This window comes from Amphiprion ocellaris, chromosome 18, assembly GCF_022539595.1.
Source record: "Amphiprion ocellaris isolate individual 3 ecotype Okinawa chromosome 18, ASM2253959v1, whole genome shotgun sequence".
Taxonomy (NCBI): domain Eukaryota; kingdom Metazoa; phylum Chordata; class Actinopteri; family Pomacentridae; genus Amphiprion; species Amphiprion ocellaris.
In genome coordinates this window covers 8,235,856-8,257,196 of record NC_072783.1, presented here as the reverse complement: position 1 = coordinate 8,257,196, position 21,341 = coordinate 8,235,856, and the positions used below count along the sequence as shown (strand labels likewise).

Sequence of the window (21,341 nt, the reverse complement as noted above, 5' to 3'; positions counted from 1 at the left end):
TTAATCAAAAATATTAACATTTGTTAAAAAAAAATTAAATTACTTACAATATAAAAAAATAACATAAAAGTCTGTAAAAATGAATAAAATAAAATATTAATAATATGGTTTAAATGTATGCTTAGTTTATTATTTCTGTGTGGACAACATGTACAGTTAAAATGCAAACTAATATGTAAATATTATATATAATATAATAATAATATAATAATTATTGTTTGTTTAAAAACAAACATGTTAAAGAACTTATTTATTTTTAAAAATATGGGAATGTAAAATTCATTTCATTTGACAATTTTTGTGCCTTTATTGACATTTGTGTGTATTTAACAAATACGGGAAAATTGTTTAAAAAGAAAAAAAAGGAACAATTCTGTAAAAAACATCTTTTCAAAAAATATTATTTTACAGTAGATTTGCCAATTTCTTTGTACATTTATTGGCATTTCAGTTTATTTAAAAATATTGCAAATATATAAATAAATAGGAAAATAATATGCAAAATTACATTCTATTTTTTATTTTACATTATATTTGCAGATTTTTGTAAATTTATTGACATTTCTATTTATTTTTACAAATATTGAGAAAAAAATAAATAAATAAATAGGAAAATTATGTAAAATTACATAATTAAAAAAACTTTTTTACAGCATTCCTGTGTATTTAAAAAAAATATGAGGGAAAAAACATAAATAAATAGACAAAGTTTTTGTTAATTCTTCATTTTTTTCCAGTATTTTTTCTGCTTTTCAGTGTTTGCTCAGTGTTTACTGTCTGGCTGTCAGGTTTGATGTCGTTCAGGTGTTTTTAGCTCTTCGTCCCTCTAACCGTCCCTCTGCTGCTCAGAAACTGGATTAATAATTACAAACTCATCCATTATTCAGGTCCCTCATGAGCAGCTCTCAGGCTGGTAAACAAGCTGCTTCTTCTTCATCTTCCTCACTTTCTCTGCTCATATTCCGCATAATTTGGTGTTTTTTAAATAAAATCCAGACGTTAGATTTTGACCTCTGACCTCCAGCTTCAGTAGGAATTAAAACCAGCTGAGTGTTCTGTAAAATAAAACACTTTCTGGCTTTATTTAACTAATAAACTGTTCTGAGCTGTTTAGGGGTTAATTTGAGCCGTAACCTCTGAGAGAAATAATCTCCTCTTATTACTGCATTTATCTGTTTGTCTTCAGGTTAATAATCAGGCTGCTGTGCTCGAATTTTCTGAATAAACACGACACAAGTCCAACATTTCTGTCATTAATTGTCCATCAGTTCATCCTGTGAACCCAAAACCCCAAAATGAGCTGGAAACACATTTGTTAAAACAACAAAAATAGTTAAAATTGCACCATTTATCAGATAGAAACCGTAAAAAGAGAAAAAAAAAATTATTTCATCTTTCTGACTTTCTGTCCTTGAACTCACCATCTGTGGTGTGGCGTTCTATCAGCAAAATTTATTAAATCAGAGCCTAAAATCTCAATATTTCTTTTTTTTCTTGCCACAAATAAACTGTTTGACCCAGATTCTGTTAAAAACCTAAATTTTAAAAATCTAAATGAATAAAAAATCGTGGCAAAAATTCAGTAACTTTTAGGCTGAACTGCAGAAAGTGTAAAACCCTCCAATGAATTCCAGCATTTATCAAAGCAAGACGCTGTTAAAACTGAACAAAAATCAACAGATTATAATTTCTCCAACAGTCCTTGAACTCATCATGTATGCAGTTCTTTCGGGAAAATGACAAAAATCTCAGTTTGAAACCAGACTTCAGAGTAACTTTATTCTGCGTGTTGAAATTTAAATATTCACTGGAAATTAAATTCCAAAATGGTCAATGAAATTGTCTAAAATGCCTTCAAAGTTTGTCCAAAAATTGTTAAACTTTCTCCAAAATAACAAAAGAATTGTTTCAAATGACTTGAAATGTGTCAAAAAATGGTTAAAATGTCTCCAAAATAATTGAAAAAAAGTTTAAAATGGTCCAAGATTTGTTAAAATGGCTGAAACTGAATGACTGAAATGGTCTAAAATTACTTAAAATTCGTCCAAAATGCTGAATGTTTCTCCAAAATAATTGAAAAATGTCCTAAAAATGGTCCAAAATAACTCAACATTTATCCAAAATGGCTCAAAATTGGTCTGAAACAAGGAAATTGGTCTAAAATAGCTTCAAAATTGGTCAGAAATGGCTCAAATTTCTCCAAAATAACTAAAAACTTGTCTAAAATGACTTAAAACTTGTTCAAATGGCTCAGATTTCTCCAAAATAAGTGAAAAATGTGGAAAATGAATTAAACTTGTCTGAATGCTTGAAAGAATTGTCCAAAATAACTCAAAACTGGTCAAGCACAACTGAAACTTGGAAACTTGTCCATAATAATTGAGAAAATTGGTCTAAAATGGCTTTGAAATTGGTCAAAATGGCTCAAATTTCTCTGAAATAAATGAAAAATGTCCAAAGTGACTCAAACTGTGTGAATACCTGAAGAGAAAAATAGTCCAAAAGGACTTAAAGCTAGAAATGTGTCCAAAATAATTGAGAAAATCATCTTAAATTACTTGAAATTGGTCAAAATGGTTAAAATTTCTCCAAAACAATTGAAAAATGTCAAAAATGACTTAAATTTGTTTAAATGTTTGGGGAAAAATGTCTAAAATTAATCAAAATTGGTCAAACATGACAGAAAATCAGAACCTTGTCCAACATAATTGAGAAATTTGGTCTAAAATGGCTCAAATTTCTCCAAAACAACTAAAAAATGACTTTAACTTGACTGAATGTCTGAAATAAAATGACACAACAAACTCTATAAAACACCAAGTAATGAAGTGAATTTAGCAGAAATGTCTGGATTTGTGATGAATTGTTGGATATTTTTTTATTTTTCTTGGTTTATCGGCTTCACTGTTTCATCTTAACTGTTTTAATTTTACATCAGTGAAGATATTTTAGACTGAAATGAGTCACAGTTTGACCTGAATGTTTCCTCTATGAAAGAATAAAATCCCTGAAGCCTCGTCCAACATCTGGACCACATCTGTCTCACTGATTCCTTCTTTACTCTCCTCCTCCTTCCAACTTTTCTTCTCCAACACGACAAACTAGTTAGTAATAAATTGTTATTTAAAGATTTGAAAGTTGATTTTTCCTCTAAAATAAATAATCTCCAAATGAAACACTGACAAACCAACTGAAGAAACATAGAAATAAAATGCATAAAAATAAATAAAATGAAGGCTGGTGTTTGTTGAATCTTCAGATAATTAATCATTAAAATAAAATTGTCCATCATGAAGAGATAAACACGATTCATTTCCTCAAAACATCCGAACTTTGGAGTTTTTTTTTAACTGAAAATAATTAAAAATGAAACTTTAAATTAATGATGTTTTTGTTGATCTTTGTGATAAATTTTCACTCTGCTGGTGTCGGATATTAAAAAGAACATTCAGGATGCTGAGGAGGAAACGTCGTCTTGAACGCAGCCTGTTTTCTGTGCAGTGAACTAATGAAATCTCTCAGGTCCCTGAACGCACCACGGAGCAAAACATTTCACTTGTGATCCACTAAATGCTGGATTTCTCCTCAAACATTCACACATTTCTACGTTTTACATCTCAGAACGTTAAATATTCCAACAGAACGAGACTCAGATGATCTTCTTTCTGCTTTACTTTACTTTAAAAACTGTTTTTAAGATCTTTTTTGCAGCAGTTTATTTTTATTTTGACATCATTTTACAGCTAGTTTGGAGGGTTTCATTCACATCGGGATTTATTATCATGAGATAAGTTATTTTATTTCATTCGATATTTATATTTATTCATAATTTGAATAACCTTTTTTAATAAAAACCAACACAATAAAAGTTGTTTGAATTTAGCCACTTAATGCTATTTATGAAAGTACATACAATATTTTTAAAAATAGTTTTTAAAAATATTTTTCAACAATTTAGAGGCATTTTAAAATTTTTCCTCGCTTTGTTTAACAAAAAAAGTAAAATCACAGAAAAACATTAATTTACAGGTTGAACAAAAAAATTAAAAAAGAAAAATAGAGCCAATGCTAAATTAAATTTCAAACATTTTCCTTATTTTGTTAGATTACAGATTTAAAAAAAAATAGGATCACAGAACAAAAGCTTTACTTTCAAGTTTAAATTCAAAATAATAATGAAATATAAGTTTAAAAAAACAGGACGGAAACTGTAAATATGTCCACATCAAAAATCATAATTTTAAGAAATTGTTGATATTATTTATTTATTTATAGCATTGGGTGACCATAATATTACACTATTTTTACTCTATTTAAATCAGCCAAAAATATTATATTAAATTTTGCTGTTTGTTTAAAAGGAAAAAATGATTAAAATAAGTATATTAAAAGTGGTTTCACAGAAAAAAAAGTATTTAAAAAAATTACCAGAATAAAATTTCAAGAAGCAGGTCAAAACTGTAAATAATGTCCACAATACAACAAAATAAATAAATAAAATTAAGATTTGTTCTTTTACATTTGACTATTAAATGACAACTTTTTTGTAATTTACCATATTTCAACCAACATAATATAATTATTTCACTGATATTTGCTTTTAGTGGACACAAAAATGATCGACACTGTCTGCAGTTCAATCCTAAAGAATCATTTGCAGCGAGGAATGGATACGTTTTTGGTTTTTATAAACTCTATTTAGTGAAACTGTGAAAACAGGCAATTTGAAAAGATGAGACAAAAAGAAAGTGATTTTGATGACATTTTTGTTGAATTCTTCTCATGAAATCGTAGGTATGATGTGTTCACGGACTGTTGGAAAGATGAAAATCTGCTGATTCTTTCTGTTTTTACACTTTCTTACTGTGATGAATCTGATTTTCCAGATTCAACATTTTCAACATAAACACACTGAAAGTGACTCTGTTTTCCTTCCTGCTGGTTCTCACTGTTTGAACATTCCTCAGGATCTGCTGTTTTCTCTGGACTGTTTTCTGTTGTTAAATCTGTTCTCGTTGCTCTTCAACGCCCCTCCGTTTGACCTCCACCTGCCTCATTTCCATCCAACACTCCTGGCAGCGTCAGCTCTCTTGAACGAGGCCTCGTTGACCCGGCCGGCGCTGGTTGTGTTGCTAAAAGCCTCGTTGACCTCCGTTGGTGGGAGGAAGCGTTTGGAATCAGCTCCAGCCTGTAACCCTGAATCCTGTGTGGAGGAAGAGCAGCGACACCCGTCTGATCCGGACTCATTAGATCTGATTAGAGCTGAGAGCGACCCATAATGCACCACAGCTGGAGAGGAGGGAGGCAGTTATCAGCACAGTGACACTCTAAACTCACTGTGCTGCTTTTATTCTGAAACTCTGCTGCTTTTATTCTGAAACTCCTGCTTTTATTCTGAAACTACTGGTTTTATTCTGAAACTGCTGCTTTTATTGTGAAACTCTGCAATTTGCAGTATTTATGTAGTAAGTTTGTAGTATTGTTCCTTTAAATTTGTAGCATTTATCTAGTATGTTTGCAATATTCATCCTGTAAACTTGCAGTACTTATCCTGTAAATTTGCAGTATTTATCTAGTATGTTTGCAGTATTTATCTAGTATGTTTGCAGTATTTATCTAGTATGTTTGCAGTATTTATCCTGTAAACTTGCAGTACTTATCCTGTAAATTTGCAGTAATTATCTAGCATGTTTGCAGTATTTATCTAGTATGTTTGCAGTATTTATCTAGTATGTTTGCAGTATTCATCCTGTAAACTTGCAGTACTTATCCTGTAAGTTTGCAGTATTTATCTAGCATGTTTGCAGTATTTATCTAGTAAATTTGCAGTATTCATCCTGTAAACTTGCAGTACTTATCCTGTAAGTTTGCAGTATTTATCTAGCATGTTTGCAGTATTTATCTAGTAAATTTGCAGTACTCAACCTACATGTTTGCAGTATTCATCTAGTATGTTTGTAGTATTTATCTAATGTATTTGCAGTACAGTATTCATCCTGTAAGTTTTCACTATTTATCTTGCATATTTTATCCTTTAAGTTTGCAGTATTTATCTAATATGTTTGCAGTATTAATCTAGTTTGCAGTACGAATATTGCATATTTTATCCTGCATGTTTGTCATATTTATCTAGTAAGTTTGCAGTATTTATTGAGTTTGTTTGCAGTATCCATCCTGTACGTTTGTAGTATTCATCTTGTATCTTTGCAATTTTTATCCTATAAGTTTGCAGTGTTTATCCTGTAAGTTTGCAGTATTTATATAGCATGTTTGGAGTATTTATCTAGTATGTTTGCGGTATTCATCTATTATGTTTGTAGTATTTATCTAGTGTATTTACAGGATTCATCCTTGTAAGTTTGCACTATTTATCTTGCATATTTTATCCATTAAGTTTGCAATATTCATCCTATATGTTTGCAGCATTTATCCTGTATGTTTGCAGTATTAATCTAGTATGTTTGCAGTACTCATCCTATATATTTGCAGTATTTATCTGACATATTTTATCCTGTATGTTTGTAGTATTCATCCTGTTGTTGAATTAGCTTTCATGAATAAATTTGACTCAAAAATTACATCTAATATTAAGTTGTAGCAACTCAAACCATTAAAAATGTGATTTCTAAAATCTTTTATCCTTAAAAACAAGACTTTTATTTTGACATCGTGTCTTAAATTGATAAAAAGTTCAGTGTCTCTCCTGAAGAAGACAGTTTTTGGTTCTTTAACCTGTACAAAAGTTTTATTTTTAAACACTGTGGCGTGTGAAATGAGAATTTTCTGCTCCGTTGAATCTGAGAGGACAGAAGGGAACAGGAAGTAGAATTAATTATGGGAAAGAGAAACAATCGGTCGCAGCTTTCAGCCTCCAGTGAGACGACTTCACCTCGTCTGTTTAAAGAAACTCTCAAAGAGCTTCAGGAGAAAATCTGTCCGACTTCCTGCTTTAAAAAAAATCACTTTCTGTCCTCAGAGTTTTGTTTTAACTTCTCCTCGTCCCCGAGAAAAAGTTGTCCAAAGTTTGGTGTTCTGAAACTGTTTAGCTTTTATTCTGAAACTCTGCAGCTTACAGTATTCATTCTGTTTGTTTTATCTTGTATGTTTGCAATATTTATCTAGCATCTTTGCAGCATTTGTCCTGCATGTCTGCGTATTTATTTAATATGTTTGCAGTATTAATCCTGTATATTTCTAGTATTTATTTAGTATGTTTGCAGTATTTATCTAGTCAGTTTGCAGTATTTATCTAGTCAGTTTGCAGTATTATTCTGTAAATTTGCAGTTTTCGTCCTGTAAGTTTGCAGTATTTATCTAGATATTTGCAGTATTTTTAAAGTGTTCGTTCTGTATCTTTGCAGTACTAATCCTGCATATTTTAAACTGCATGTTTGTAGTATTTAGCTAGCATGTTCGCAGTATTTATCTAATATGTTTGTAGTATTTATCTAGATTGTTTGTAGCATTCGTCCTGTATCTTTGCAGTATTATTCCTGCATATTTTATCTAGTATGTTTACAGTATTTATCTAACATGTTTGCACTATTTATATAGCGTGTTTGCAGTATCTATCTTGTAAATTTGCAGTATTTTTCTGTGGTTGCAGTATTTACCGTGCATGTATGCAGTATTCATCTAGAACTGTTACAGTATTTATCCTGTATATTTTATCCTATATCTTTGCAGTATTTGTTCTGCATGTCTGTGTATTTATTTAATATGTTTACAGTGTTAATCCTGCATACTTGTAGTATTTATCTAGTATGTTTGCAGTATTATTCCTGCATATTTTAACTCGTATGTTTGCAGTATTTATCTAGCACGTCTGCAGTAGTAATTCTGCATTTTTTTATCCTGCATATTTGTAGTATTTATCTAGTAAATTGGCAGTATTCATCCTGCATATTTTATCCTACAATCTTTGCAGTATTTGTCCTGCATGTCTGCGTATTTATCTAGTCTGTTTGCAGTATTAATCCTGCATATTTTGTCCAGTTTGTTTACATGCAGGATAAAATATTCACTCTCAGCTCAGAGTTCCATCTAAACGTCTCTTCATTGTCTGATGTTCATCCATCCTCCGTCTGGTTCGTTACCTGAACAGGTGTCAGTGAGTCACCAAGTTCTTTTTTAGTTCTGGCAGAAAATTTGTGTTGAAAAACCAAAACGTGAGTCACAGAATGAGTCAGAATAAAAGAGTTTTCTGGATCTGAGCCGTTTAAAAAGCTTATTTACGTTCAGGTCGTTGCACAAACAGAAGAGACGCAATTAATGAAGGTGGAAATGAAAAAAAAAGAAAAAATATAGAAATATCATTGAAGTAATATTTGGAAGCAAAAATATTTTTTAGTTATAATTATGTAAATAAAATTTAATTCATGTTAATTATTGATTATAATTAATAAAATTTGATTACAATAATTAATTTATTTAATGAAGTAGTTAATAGTTAATTTAGTGAAAATGTATTTAAAATGACTTTTTAAGGTGTTGTAACCTTCATTTCTCTCACTGAACTGACTTTTATTTGGACGTTTTAATGTAACTTTAATGTTTGGAAGTAAAAATACAAGTTTTTAAGTTGATCATTCATTTATAAAAAAAAATTCAAGTAAATATTATTAATCAAAATGCAATATAAATGATATGCATTATTAGTATAATGAATATAATTAATTTAATTTAAATAATTATTTTAATTAATAAAATATAGTTACAATTAATTTTAATTAAAATTTAAATTCTATTCATTATTTAGCCTAATTCATTTTATTTACTTTATTTTATTATATAAATTAATTCAGTTAATAAAAAATTGCAGTTTTTTTTTTTTGCATTTTTTGCTGCCAGATTTTCATGGTTTTTTGTTGTTTATTTACCTTTTTTTACAGTCTAGTGTGAAACGCTTTGCAGTAGCTGCTAAAGAAGCTGTTTGAGTCAAAAATTATAATAGCGAAGATAAAACTGCTGCACAGATGTTTTAATTTTCTACTTGAGCAAATGGCATTGAATGTTTATTATAAAAACAGCGACCATGTAGTTTTTCTAGTATTGGTAACACATGGGAAAGTGTAGGACATGTTGATTTAAGGTTTTTGAAATCAATTTTTAAAAAATAAACAACACTAGCCATGGTTGTTGTGTTGCTGTGGAGGTGCAGGACTTTATATTGTAATAAAAACGCCTCAGCGTTCAGAGAGTTGCTGCTGTGGTTGTAATAACTGAACACGTTTAAATGTAAAACCTCTCTGCTGACGCTGAGTCCACCTCCGACCTCTGCAGCGTCTGATTGGCTGTTTGCTGGACGGGAACTTTACAGGCCTGGTCCACTTAGAGATCTAATCCTGGTAATGAATGGGAGGCTTTCAAATTAAAGGTGAGCGACGGATATCATTCGGTCGTAAAACAGGCGGTAAAAGCTGCTGAATGTGGCGTCAGCAGTCGAGTTTATTATCGGCTCCGGTATCGATCGATCAGAGCGAACCGAACGGACGGATGTGGAGTTTTACCAGAAATGCAGCAGAAAATGTGTTTTCTCAACTTTGTGATCCATTAAAGCCTCAAATCAGAGAATCTGGTGTCAATAAACTGAAACTATGACCGGATTTAGTTCCAGGAGGCATCGGGGCACAAATTAGCTCCTAAAACTACAAAAAAAACAAACATTTATGTACATTTTTAAGTCAAACTCAGCTGGTTTTGTCTGAAAAACTCTAAATATTTCAGTTTCTCTGTGTTTATGACAGTAAACGCAACGTATTTGTTTGTTTTTTTGCGGTTTTCTCACATTTTAGTCAGTAAATGATCAAAGAAGAAGATGATTGTCTGGTCTATGCATTGACTGCAGCTGCAAATGTAGAAATAACTTGACTTTAGTTCATATTTTCTTGGAAAAATGGAGTGGGAGGGGCTGATTCAGATTCCAAACACTCATATTCTAATTACTGAATCTTTCTTCTCTGTTCTCGGTGCTGCCCTGCTGTGCTGCTCTTCCTCCTCCTCCTCCTCCTCTTCTTCTGCGTTGTCTGGATGCTAAAGGTAAGAGAAACAAACACACCTTCTGTTCTGCAGATCTGCTTCCTGCTCTGGTTGCAGATGTTCAACATTCAACACCTACGTGGTGGAGTTTTGCAACGTGAACAACAACACCAGGAACCTCTGTGGAGACATTAGAGGTTCCTGTAGAAACGTGTTCTCTAAATTCAGCTGTTAAAGGTTCCTTCAAGAAAACAAGGTTCCTTAAGGTTCTCCTGATTCTAAGAGAGTCTAGAATCATTTGCACACAAATCTATTGACAGAAAGTCAGACAAGATCACAGTTTGTTGAAATAATAAATAAAACTAGTCTGTATAACTTGCATTAGTATCTGGTGTTAATGATCTTCTAGGTGGTGTTGATGATCTTCTAGGTGGTGTTGATGATCCTCTAGGTGGTGTTGATGATCCCCTAGGTGGTGTTGATGATCCTCTAGGTGGTGTTAATGATCTTCTAGGTGGTGTTGATGATCTTCTAGGTGGTGTTAATTATCCTCTAGGTGGTGTTGATGATCCCCTAGGTGGTGTTGATGATCCTCTAGGTGGTGTTAATGATCTTCTAGGTGGTGTTGATGATCTTCTAGGTGGTGTTGATGATCCCCTAGGTGGTGTTGATGATCCTCTAGGTGGTGTTGATGATCCTCTAGGTGGTGTTAATGATCTTCTAGGTGGTGTTGATGATCCTCTAGGTGGTGTTGATGATCCCCTAGGTGGTGTTGATGGTCCTCTAGGTGGTGTTGATGATCCCCTAGGTGGTGTTGATGATCCTCTAGGTGGTGTTGATGATCTTCTAGGCGGTGTTGATGATCTTCTAGGTGGTGTTAATGATCTTCTAGGTGGTGTTGATGATCTTCTAGGTGGTGTTGATGATCTTCTAGGTGGTGTTGATGATCCCCTAGGTGGTGTTGATGATCTTCTAGGCGGTGTTGATGATCTTCTAGGTGGTGTTAATGATCTTCTAGGTGGTGTTGATGATCCTCTAGGTGGTATGGATGATCCTCTAGGTGGTGTTAATGATCTTCTAGGTGGTGTTAATGATCCTCTAGGTGGTGTTGATGATCTTCTAGGTGGTGTTAATGATCCTCTAGGTAGTGTTTTGTCTTCATAAGGTTCCTTTTCTCTAAATCGAGCTGTTAAAGTTTCCTCCAAGCAGACCAGGTTCCTTGAGGTTCTCCTGGTTCTAAGACAGAATATTTTTCCATAACACTGCTCTCCTGTGTAAATATACAACATGAATATTCTGCATTTGCATTTATATCAGCGATTGTTTCTTCAAAACACGCAGAGTCACGGCATCCACTGCAATTAGTCTGAGTGTCTCCACGGTAACAATGGTCCAATTACATACACTTTAACACGCTATAACACACACACACACACAAACACACTTTAACACACTTTGTCCGTCCAGCTCTGTCCATTTCCCGCCTGGTCAAAGCTGCCATCTGGGTTTCAGTTTGTGTTCACGCCTGGATGCTCCTGCTGGTGTGTTGTTGTTGTGTTGTTGTTGTGTGGTATTTTGTGTTGTTGTGTGTGTGTGTGTGCAGGCTCATGACCAAATGCTGCCGCTTATCCTTTAAGTTTGCAGTATTTATGTAATATGTTTGCAGTATTAATCTAGTTTGCAGTACGAATATTGCATATTTTATCCTGCAGGTTTGTCATATTTATCTAGTAAGTTTGCAGTATTTATTGAGTTTGTTTGCAGTATCCATCCTGTATGTTTGTAGTATTCATCTTGTATCTTTGCAATTTTTATCCTATAAGTTTGCAGTGTTTATCCTGTAAGTTTGCAGTATTTATATAGCATGTTTGGAGTATTTATCTAGTATGTTTGCAGTATTCATCTAGTATGTTTGTAGTATTTATCTAGTGTATTTACAGGATTCATCCTTGTAAGTTTGCCCTATTTATCTTGCATATTTTATCCATTAAGTTTGCAATATTCATCCTGTATATTTGTAGTATTTATCTAGTATGTTTGCAGTATTTATCTGACATATTTTATCCTGTATGTTTGTAGTATTCATCCTGTTATTGAATTAGCTTTCATGAATAAATTTGACTCAAAAATTACATCTAATATTAAGTTGTAGCAACTCAAACCATTAAAAATGTGATTTCTAAAATCTTTTATCCTTAAAAACAAGACTTTTATTTTGACATCGTGTCTTAAATTGATAAAAAGTTCAGTGTCTCTCCTGAAGAAGACAGTTTTTGGTTCTTTAACCTGTACAAAAGTTTTATTTTTAAACACTGTGGCGTGTGAAATGAGAATTTTCTGCTCCGTCGAATCTGAGAGGACAGAAGGGAACAGGAAGTAGAATTAATTATGGGAAAGAGAAACAATCGGTCGCAGCTTTCAGCCTCCGGTGAGACGACTTCACCTCGTCTGTTTAAAGAAACTCTCAAAGAGCTTCAGGAGAAAATCTGTCCGACTTCCTGCTTTAAAAAAAAATCACTTTCTGTCCTCAGAGTTTTGTTTTAACTTCTCCTCGTCCCCGAGAAAAAGTTGTCCAAAGTTTGGTGTTCTGAAACTCTTCAGCTTTTATTCTGAAACTCTGCAGCTTACAGTATTCATTCTGTTTGTTTTATCTTGTATGTTTGCAATATTTATCTAGCATCTTTGCAGCATTTGTCCTGCATGTCTGCGTATTTATTTAATATGTTTGCAGTATTAATCCTGTATATTTCTAGTATTTATTTAGTATGTTTGCAGTATTTATGTAGTAAGTTTGCAGTTTTCGTACTGTAAGTTTGCAGTATTTATCTAGATATTTGCAGTATTTTTAAAGTGTTCGTTCTGTATCTTTGCAGTACTAATCCTGCATATTTTAAACTGCATGTTTGTAGTATTTAGCTAGCATGTTCGCAGTATTTATCTAATATGTTTGTAGTATTTATCTAGATTGTTTGTAGCATTCGTCCTGTATCTTTGCAGTATTATTCCTGCATATTTTATCTAGTGTGTTTACAGTATTTATCTAACATGTTTGCAGTATTTATATAGCGTGTTTGCAATTTCTATCTTGTTCATTTGCAGTATTTTTCTGTGGTTGCAGTATTTACCGAGCATGTTTGCAGTATTCATCTAGAACTGTTACAGTATTTATCCTGTATATTTTATCCTATATCTTTGCAGTATTTGTTCTGCATGTCTGTGTATTTATCTAGTCTGTTTGCAGTATTAATCCTGCATATTTTGTCCAGTTTGTTTACATGCAGGATAAAATATTCACTCTCAGCTCAGAGTTCCGTCTAAACGTCTCTTCGTTGTCTGATGTTCATCCATCCTCCGTCTGGTTCGTTACCTGAACAGGTGTCAGTGAGTCACCGAGTTCTTTTTTAGTTCTGGCAGAAAATTTGTGTTGAAAAACCAAAACGTGAGTCACAGAATGAGTCAGAATAAAAGAGTTTTCTGGATCTGAGCCGTTTAAAAAGCTTATTTACGTTCAGGTCGTTGCACAAACAGAAGAGACGCAATTAATGAAGGTGGAAATGAAAAAACAAAGAAAAAATATAGAAATATCATTGAAGTAATATTTGGAAGCAAAAATATTTTTTAATTATAATTAATGTAAATAAAATTTAATTCATGTTAATTATTGATTATAATTAATAAAATTTGATTACAATAATTAATTTATTTAATGAAGTAGTTAATAGTTAATTTAGTGAAAATGTATTTAAAATGACTTTTTAAGGTGTAACCTTCATTTCTCTCACTGAACTGACTTTTATTTGAAAGTTTTAATGTAACTTTAATGTTTGGAAGTAAAAATACAAGTTTTTAAGTTGATCATTCATTTATAAAAAAAAATTCAAGTAAATATTATTAATCAAAATGCAATATAAATGATATGCATTATTAGTATAATGAATATAATTAATTTAATTTAAATAATTATTTTAATTAATAAAATATAGTTACAATTAATTTTAATTAAAATTTAAATTCTATTCATTATTTAGCCTAATTCATTTTATTTACTTTATTTTATTATATAAATTAATTCAGTTAATAAAAAATTGCAGTTTTTTTTTTTTGCATTTTTTGCTGCCAGATTTTCATGGTTTTTTGTTGTTTATTTACCTTTTTTTACAGTCTAGTGTGAAACGCTTTGCAGTAGCTGCTAAAGAAGCTGTTTGAGTCAAAAATTATAATAGCGAAGATAAAACTGCTGCACAGATGTTTTAATTTTCTACTTGAGCAAATGGCATTGAATGTTTATTATAAAAACAGCGACCATGTAGTTTTTCTAGTATTGGTAACACATGGGAAAGTGTAGGACATGTTGATTTAAGGTTTTTGAAATCAATTTTTAAAAAATAAACAACACTAGCCATGGTTGTTGTGTTGCTGTGGAGGTGCAGGACTTTATATTGTAATAAAAACGCCTCAGCGTTCAGAGAGTTGCTGCTGTGGTTGTAATAACTGAACACGTTTAAATGTAAAACCTCTCTGCTGACGCTGAGTCCACCTCCGACCTCTGCAGCGTCTGATTGGCTGTTTGCTGGACGGGAACTTTACAGGCCTGGTCCACTTAGAGATCTAATCCTGGTAATGAATGGGAGGCTTTCAAATTAAAGGTGAGCGACGGATATCATTCGGTCGTAAAACAGGCGGTAAAAGCTGCTGAATGTGGCGTCAGCAGTCGAGTTTATTATCGGCTCCGGTATCGATCGATCAGAGCGAACCGAACGGACGGATGTGGAGTTTTACCAGAAATGCAGCAGAAAATGTGTTTTCTCAACTTTGTGATCCATTAAAGCCTCAAATCAGAGAATCTGGTGTCAATAAACTGAAACTATGACCGGATTTAGTTCCAGGAGGCATCGGGGCACAAATTAGCTCCTAAAACTACAAAAAAAACAAACATTTATGTACATTTTTAAGTCAAACTCAGCTGGTTTTGTCTGAAAAACTCTAAATATTTCAGTTTCTCTGTGTTTATGACAGTAAACGCAACGTATTTGTTTGTTTTTTTGCGGTTTTCTCACATTTTAGTCAGTAAATGATCAAAGAAGAAGATGATTGTCTGGTCTATGCATTGACTGCAGCTGCAAATGTAGAAATAACTTGACTTTAGTTCATATTTTCTTGGAAAAATGGAGTGGGAGGGGCTGATTCAGATTCCAAACACTCATATTCTAATTACTGAATCTTTCTTCTCTGTTCTCGGTGCTGCCCTGCTGTGCTGCTCTTCCTCCTCCTCCTCCTCCTCTTCTTCTGCGTTGTCTGGATGCTAAAGGTAAGAGAAACAAACACACCTTCTGTTCTGCAGATCTGCTTCCTGCTCTGGTTGCAGATGTTCAACATTCAACACCTACGTGGTGGAGTTTTGCAACGTGAACAACAACACCAGGAACCTCTGTGGAGACATTAGAGGTTCCTGTAGAAACGTGTTCTCTAAATTCAGCTGTTAAAGGTTCCTTCAAGAAAACAAGGTTCCTTAAGGTTCTCCTGATTCTAAGAGAGTCTAGAATCATTTGCACACAAATCTATTGACAGAAAGTCAGACAAGATCACAGTTTGTTGAAATAATAAATAAAACTAGTCTGTATAACTTGCATTAGTATCTGGTGTTAATGATCTTCTAGGTGGTGTTGATGATCTTCTAGGTGGTGTTGATGATCCTCTAGGTGGTGTTGATGATCCCCTAGGTGGTGTTGATGATCCTCTAGGTGGTGTTAATGATCTTCTAGGTGGTGTTGATGATCTTCTAGGTGGTGTTAATTATCCTCTAGGTGGTGTTGATGATCCCCTAGGTGGTGTTGATGATCCTCTAGGTGGTGTTAATGATCTTCTAGGTGGTGTTGATGATCTTCTAGGTGGTGTTGATGATCCCCTAGGTGGTGTTGATGATCCTCTAGGTGGTGTTGATGATCCTCTAGGTGGTGTTAATGATCTTCTAGGTGGTGTTGATGATCCTCTAGGTGGTGTTGATGATCCCCTAGGTGGTGTTGATGGTCCTCTAGGTGGTGTTGATGATCCCCTAGGTGGTGTTGATGATCCTCTAGGTGGTGTTGATGATCTTCTAGGCGGTGTTGATGATCTTCTAGGTGGTGTTAATGATCTTCTAGGTGGTGTTGATGATCTTCTAGGTGGTGTTGATGATCTTCTAGGTGGTGTTGATGATCCCCTAGGTGGTGTTGATGATCTTCTAGGCGGTGTTGATGATCTTCTAGGTGGTGTTAATGATCTTCTAGGTGGTGTTGATGATCCTCTAGGTGGTATGGATGATCCTCTAGGTGGTGTTAATGATCTTCTAGGTGGTGTTAATGATCCTCTAGGTGGTGTTGATGATCTTCTAGGTGGTGTTAATGATCCTCTAGGTAGTGTTTTGTCTTCATAAGGTTCCTTTTCTCTAAATCGAGCTGTTAAAGTTTCCTCCAAGCAGACCAGGTTCCTTGAGGTTCTCCTGGTTCTAAGACAGAATATTTTTCCATAACACTGCTCTCCTGTGTAAATATACAACATGAATATTCTGCATTTGCATTTATATCAGCGATTGTTTCTTCAAAACACGCAGAGTCACGGCATCCACTGCAATTAGTCTGAGTGTCTCCACGGTAACAATGGTCCAATTACATACACTTTAACACGCTATAACACACACACACACACAAACACACTTTAACACACTTTGTCCGTCCAGCTCTGTCCATTTCCCGCCTGGTCAAAGCTGCCATCTGGGTTTCAGTTTGTGTTCACGCCTGGATGCTCCTGCTGGTGTGTTGTTGTTGTGTTGTTGTTGTGTGGTATTTTGTGTTGTTGTGTGTGTGTGTGTGCAGGCTCATGACCAAATGCTGCCGCTACAATCACTCTGCCCTTGACATTATCAGCATTATTTCATTCCATTTCTGCTGAATTACAGCCGAGTCGAGCTCCGAGTCGTGTTTTTTCTTCTTCTTCTTCTTCTTCTTTTTCTTGCTGCTGCTGCTTCGGTGGGATTTCACCTTTTTTACTTGCTTCACTGAACCCCGAAAAACAAGGACGTGTTCGACTTTGCTCCCTGAAATGGGAACATATCGAGATTGAAAGGGAAACCTGGCGTTGTGAGCCGACTATGATGTGTTTAAAAAAGCTGCCGGAGGAGAGAAGGAGTTTCAGAGGACTCAGAGGAATCACGACTGGAGTCAGAAGCAGGAAAAGGTTTAGAAAAAAAACACAGAGTTCAGTCTGGAGCTGATTAGAATAAATGTAGAGTTTCTGTTGATGAAGCAGAATAAACAAACATATTACTTTTATAAACCGCAGCCAGAAAACTTTAAATTCCAGCAGAGAAGTTTCCAAACAGGCAGAATACATTGAATTTCTGTTGATATGAGCCAATAAAGCTGCAGCTGCTGAAACTCTACCAACTGTTCCATTGATGTATTGAGAAATAACGAGACAAACGTTTGCTTCCGAGCCTCAAAATTCACCAGTTGGTTTCAAACACAAGATAGCGATGAAAAAAATATCAAATTTACACCATTTGTCAGAGTTTGAAACTGTAAAAACAGAAAAAAATCATTGTTTTTTTAGCTTTCTGAATGACTTTTAGCTAACATCTAAATAATTTTCTACAGAAAATGTACCAAAAACAGACAAAAATAAGACAAAATTTACTAAATGTGACCAAAAAACACACAAAAAGCCCAAAAATGAAAAAATAATCATAAAAGGAGCAAAAAAAGATATATGTATAATTACCAAAATGACACCATTTATCAGAGTCAGAAACTATAAAAAATAAATCATTGAATTTTTAACTTGACCTTCAGCGAATCATATGTGCACTGTCAGGAAAAACAACCAGATCTAGAAATGAAAAAAAAAAAAACAAAAAAAACCAAACAAACACTAAATTGGCTAAATGTGCACAAAAGGCAGAAAGAATACCAAAAAAAAAAGAACAAAAATACCAACAAAATGACAGAAACAAGACAAAAAACAGAGTAATTATGATGGAAAAGAGGCCAAAAACCAACAAAGAAATGACCAAAATGACACCATTTGTCAGAGTCAGAAACTATAAAATGAAACTGATCTTTCAAATTTCAAAATATTCTTCAACTAATCGTACATGATGTGCAGCTTTATCATAAAAATTAATAAAATGCAATCTTAAATCATGATATTTTCTCAAAAATCACGTTATTCAACCTGTCTGGTTTAAAAATGTACCAACAAAAAAATTATGGCTTGCAATAAGGAACAGAGAAGCAAGTTGTTGGAGATACATTCAGCATGGTGAAACATCTTTCTACTGATGATGAACAGAGATTGAAATGTGGCTTAAAACTCGTCCAAAGTGACTCAAAATTTGTCCAAAATGATCGTGAGAGGAAAATCAAAGCTACTGGATGAATATAATAAATGCAGCATGGCTCAGAAACAGTGAACAGAGGAGCTGTTGTTGGAGATACATTCAGCATGGTGAAACATCTTTCTACTGATGATGTCACAACATTTATAATTTTGGAAGGGTTTTGTGTCCTTCTAGCCACTATTTAAGTCATTTTGGGCTGATTTTGTGTCATTTTGACCTCATTTTAAGTTGTTTTGGACAAAATTAGGAAATTCTTTTATCTGATTTCCATCATTCTTATTGAGTCCTACTGACAGAAGTCATTTCTTCATTCCCTCTGCTTCTTCATTCTGTTTCCATTGGGCTGCAGGACTTTAGGTTGCAGATAAATTAGTGAGAAAAAGTGAGACCGAAGCTGACCCAGAAAAAGGGTTAAATAGATGGTCTTCCTGCATTCTGAGCTTCAATTAACGAAGAAAATGAGCTTTTCTTTCTTATTAAATTCAATAACTATAATTTATTAACATGCATTCTGTGTTTATCTAAAGTCTGACATGTTTCAGTCTTTTAAAAAAAATCTGATGTGTACCTAGTGTACCAGTTTTGCAGATCTTCTACTGTATTTTAGTGAATAAAATAATGATTGTTTTGGTTTTGCATGTATTTTTCTAATTTCTCAGTCATACAGTTTCCTACCATCATGATTCTGACATTAATGATTCCAGATAGTCTCTTTCTAGTTGTGTAAATAAATATTGCAGTGAAAAATGAACCACAGTGAAGAAAAATGAGCAAAAAAACACCCCAAAAGTGTTGTTTTCTAGTCCAGGGGCTTTATTTCTAGAGGAATCAACACCAATGTGGCCACAAATCCTCCAAAATAAACAACAAATTACAGAAAATCACCTCCGTTGGAATTATAGAAGTAAAAATGTACATTTTTCTGCTCTTACGAGACTTTTTTATTATTGTGTAACCATCTTCCAACGTGGACATTCTTTCTTGCTTTCACCTTTAAATATGCGTCTCAAATATACCAGAATAAAATGCAGGAAAAATGAATGTTTCTTGGTTTTCTATCATAAAAAAGACAGAACTTTATAATAAAGTGGAACCAGATGGAGATTTTGGATGTGGTTTTCTCTCTTTATTTGGAAGCTAAATGTGTTTTGTTTTTTTTTTTTTTTAAAACTTTGTGCAGCTTCAGATGAATAAATTCTTACTTTTGCTGTTAGAGATGAAAGAGAAATCAAATCTGCTTCATGTTGTTGGCAGATAATAAAACCATATTTGTGTTTTTTCCCTCCGTTCGCTGCAGATGTTCTCAGCTCATTAATTAATAATCCTCGTATAATTTTTGGTACATTCAGTGGTTTCATTATCAATTCATGTGTTTTTAGTCAAAATGTTTTTTTGAGACGTTTCTTTTTTTAGTCAGTTTTTTAACAACAGGGCAGCCGGTAAATGAGCTCTGCAGACAAAACATTAACACAAAGTCGAGCTGTAAAAGTAAAAATGTATAATTCACCACTTTTCTTTCTACACGACTTCTCTGCAGTTTTTCTCTATGTCACATCTATTTGTTGCATTTGCAGCCTTTAATTGCACTAACTTTTGATTTTGACATTTGCTTAAAGCTCCAGTTCCACAGAGCATGATACTGCCACCACCATGCTTGATGTAAGGTTTGGTGTTCTTAGGGTTAAAAAAAAGACCCGTCCAAGACAGTCCTAAACCAGTCCTCAAAAAGTCTAAAACCAAGACCAAAATCAATCCTAAACAAGTCCAAAAAGACATTCAGAACCAGCCAGAATACAGTCTGAAACCAGTCCACAACCAAAACTGAAACCACTTTTAGAAACAATCTGAAATTAGTCCTAAAACAGTCAAAAGTCAGTACAAAACTGGGACCAAAACCAAACCAAAACTACTCTTAAAAAAAGTCCAAGACCCACCCATGACCGTCTGAAACCAGTTGTCAGCCAGGACCAGATCCAGAGTAAAATAAATCCAAACCAATTTTAAATCACATCCAAAACCACGAGACGCAAGACTGAAACCAAACATAAACCAGTCCTAAAAAAGAATCAAACCAGGACCAAAATCAAACCTAAACCAGTCCAAAAATATGTTCAAAGCCATTCAGAATACCCCTTTAATGTTCTGCTCAACCATTTGGTAGAGCACATTTTAACTCTCTATATCTTACTGAAAAATATGTTTACTTAATTCCACCAGTTTCAGCCATCTCTACCACTCAGTTGAGGAACATTATACTAAAAAAAAGTCCAGTAGATGTCATTGTGTTTCGAAATAGCATGCAGAGCAAGTTAGTCTGCTCACAGGAAGTTAGCACGAGCAAAATCACTCCTCACATGAGGCCTCTGTTTGCTGTGATTTTCAAAGGCAAAGTAATACTTTTGACATATTATAGTGCCTAAGGAGGTGCTGAACACAACTGTGTCATTTGAAATGTTAAAAAAAAAAAAAAAAAAAAAGATTTAAAAGGGTCAAATAATTTTTCTTAACCATTTGGTAGAGGTCAATATTTTAAAAACCGTTGGGTCTCTTCATTAAAAAAAAACATTGATTGTTGTTATTAGTGCCCCAAAGACATAAGAAATATAAAGAAATATTTTTTTTCATTGCCTTTTTCTTGGTGAGGATGTTAAAGGGATACAGTCTGAAACCAGTCCTAAAGCAGTCAAAAACCAGTACAATATCAGGGCCAAAACGAAACCTAAACTACTCCTAAAGAGTCTAAGATCCGCCCAAGACAGACTTGAAATGGCTCCAAGTGACTTTCTGACTTGTTCATGTGAATGATTTGTTTTGTTTTTTTCAGATCTTTGCTGAGCTCCTCAGACTTTCCCACTGTGGTGTTTAGGTCTAATGAGTCGATCTAATGGGTTCTATTTAAACTGGCTCAGAGGAGTCAGCAGCTGTAGTCAAATGTAATCAGTAAGGAGAAGTAAAGAGGCCACAAAATGAAGAAAATCTGATTAATAGA

At 33.7% G+C, this 21,341-nt stretch overlaps 1 protein-coding gene across 2 annotated transcripts in view; it reads left to right on the top strand.

The window, feature by feature from the left end:
• The window catches only part of grid1b (glutamate receptor, ionotropic, delta 1b), a 693,674-nt gene that overhangs the window by 216,103 nt on the left and 456,230 nt on the right, over positions 1-21,341 (top strand). The window lies entirely within an intron of this gene.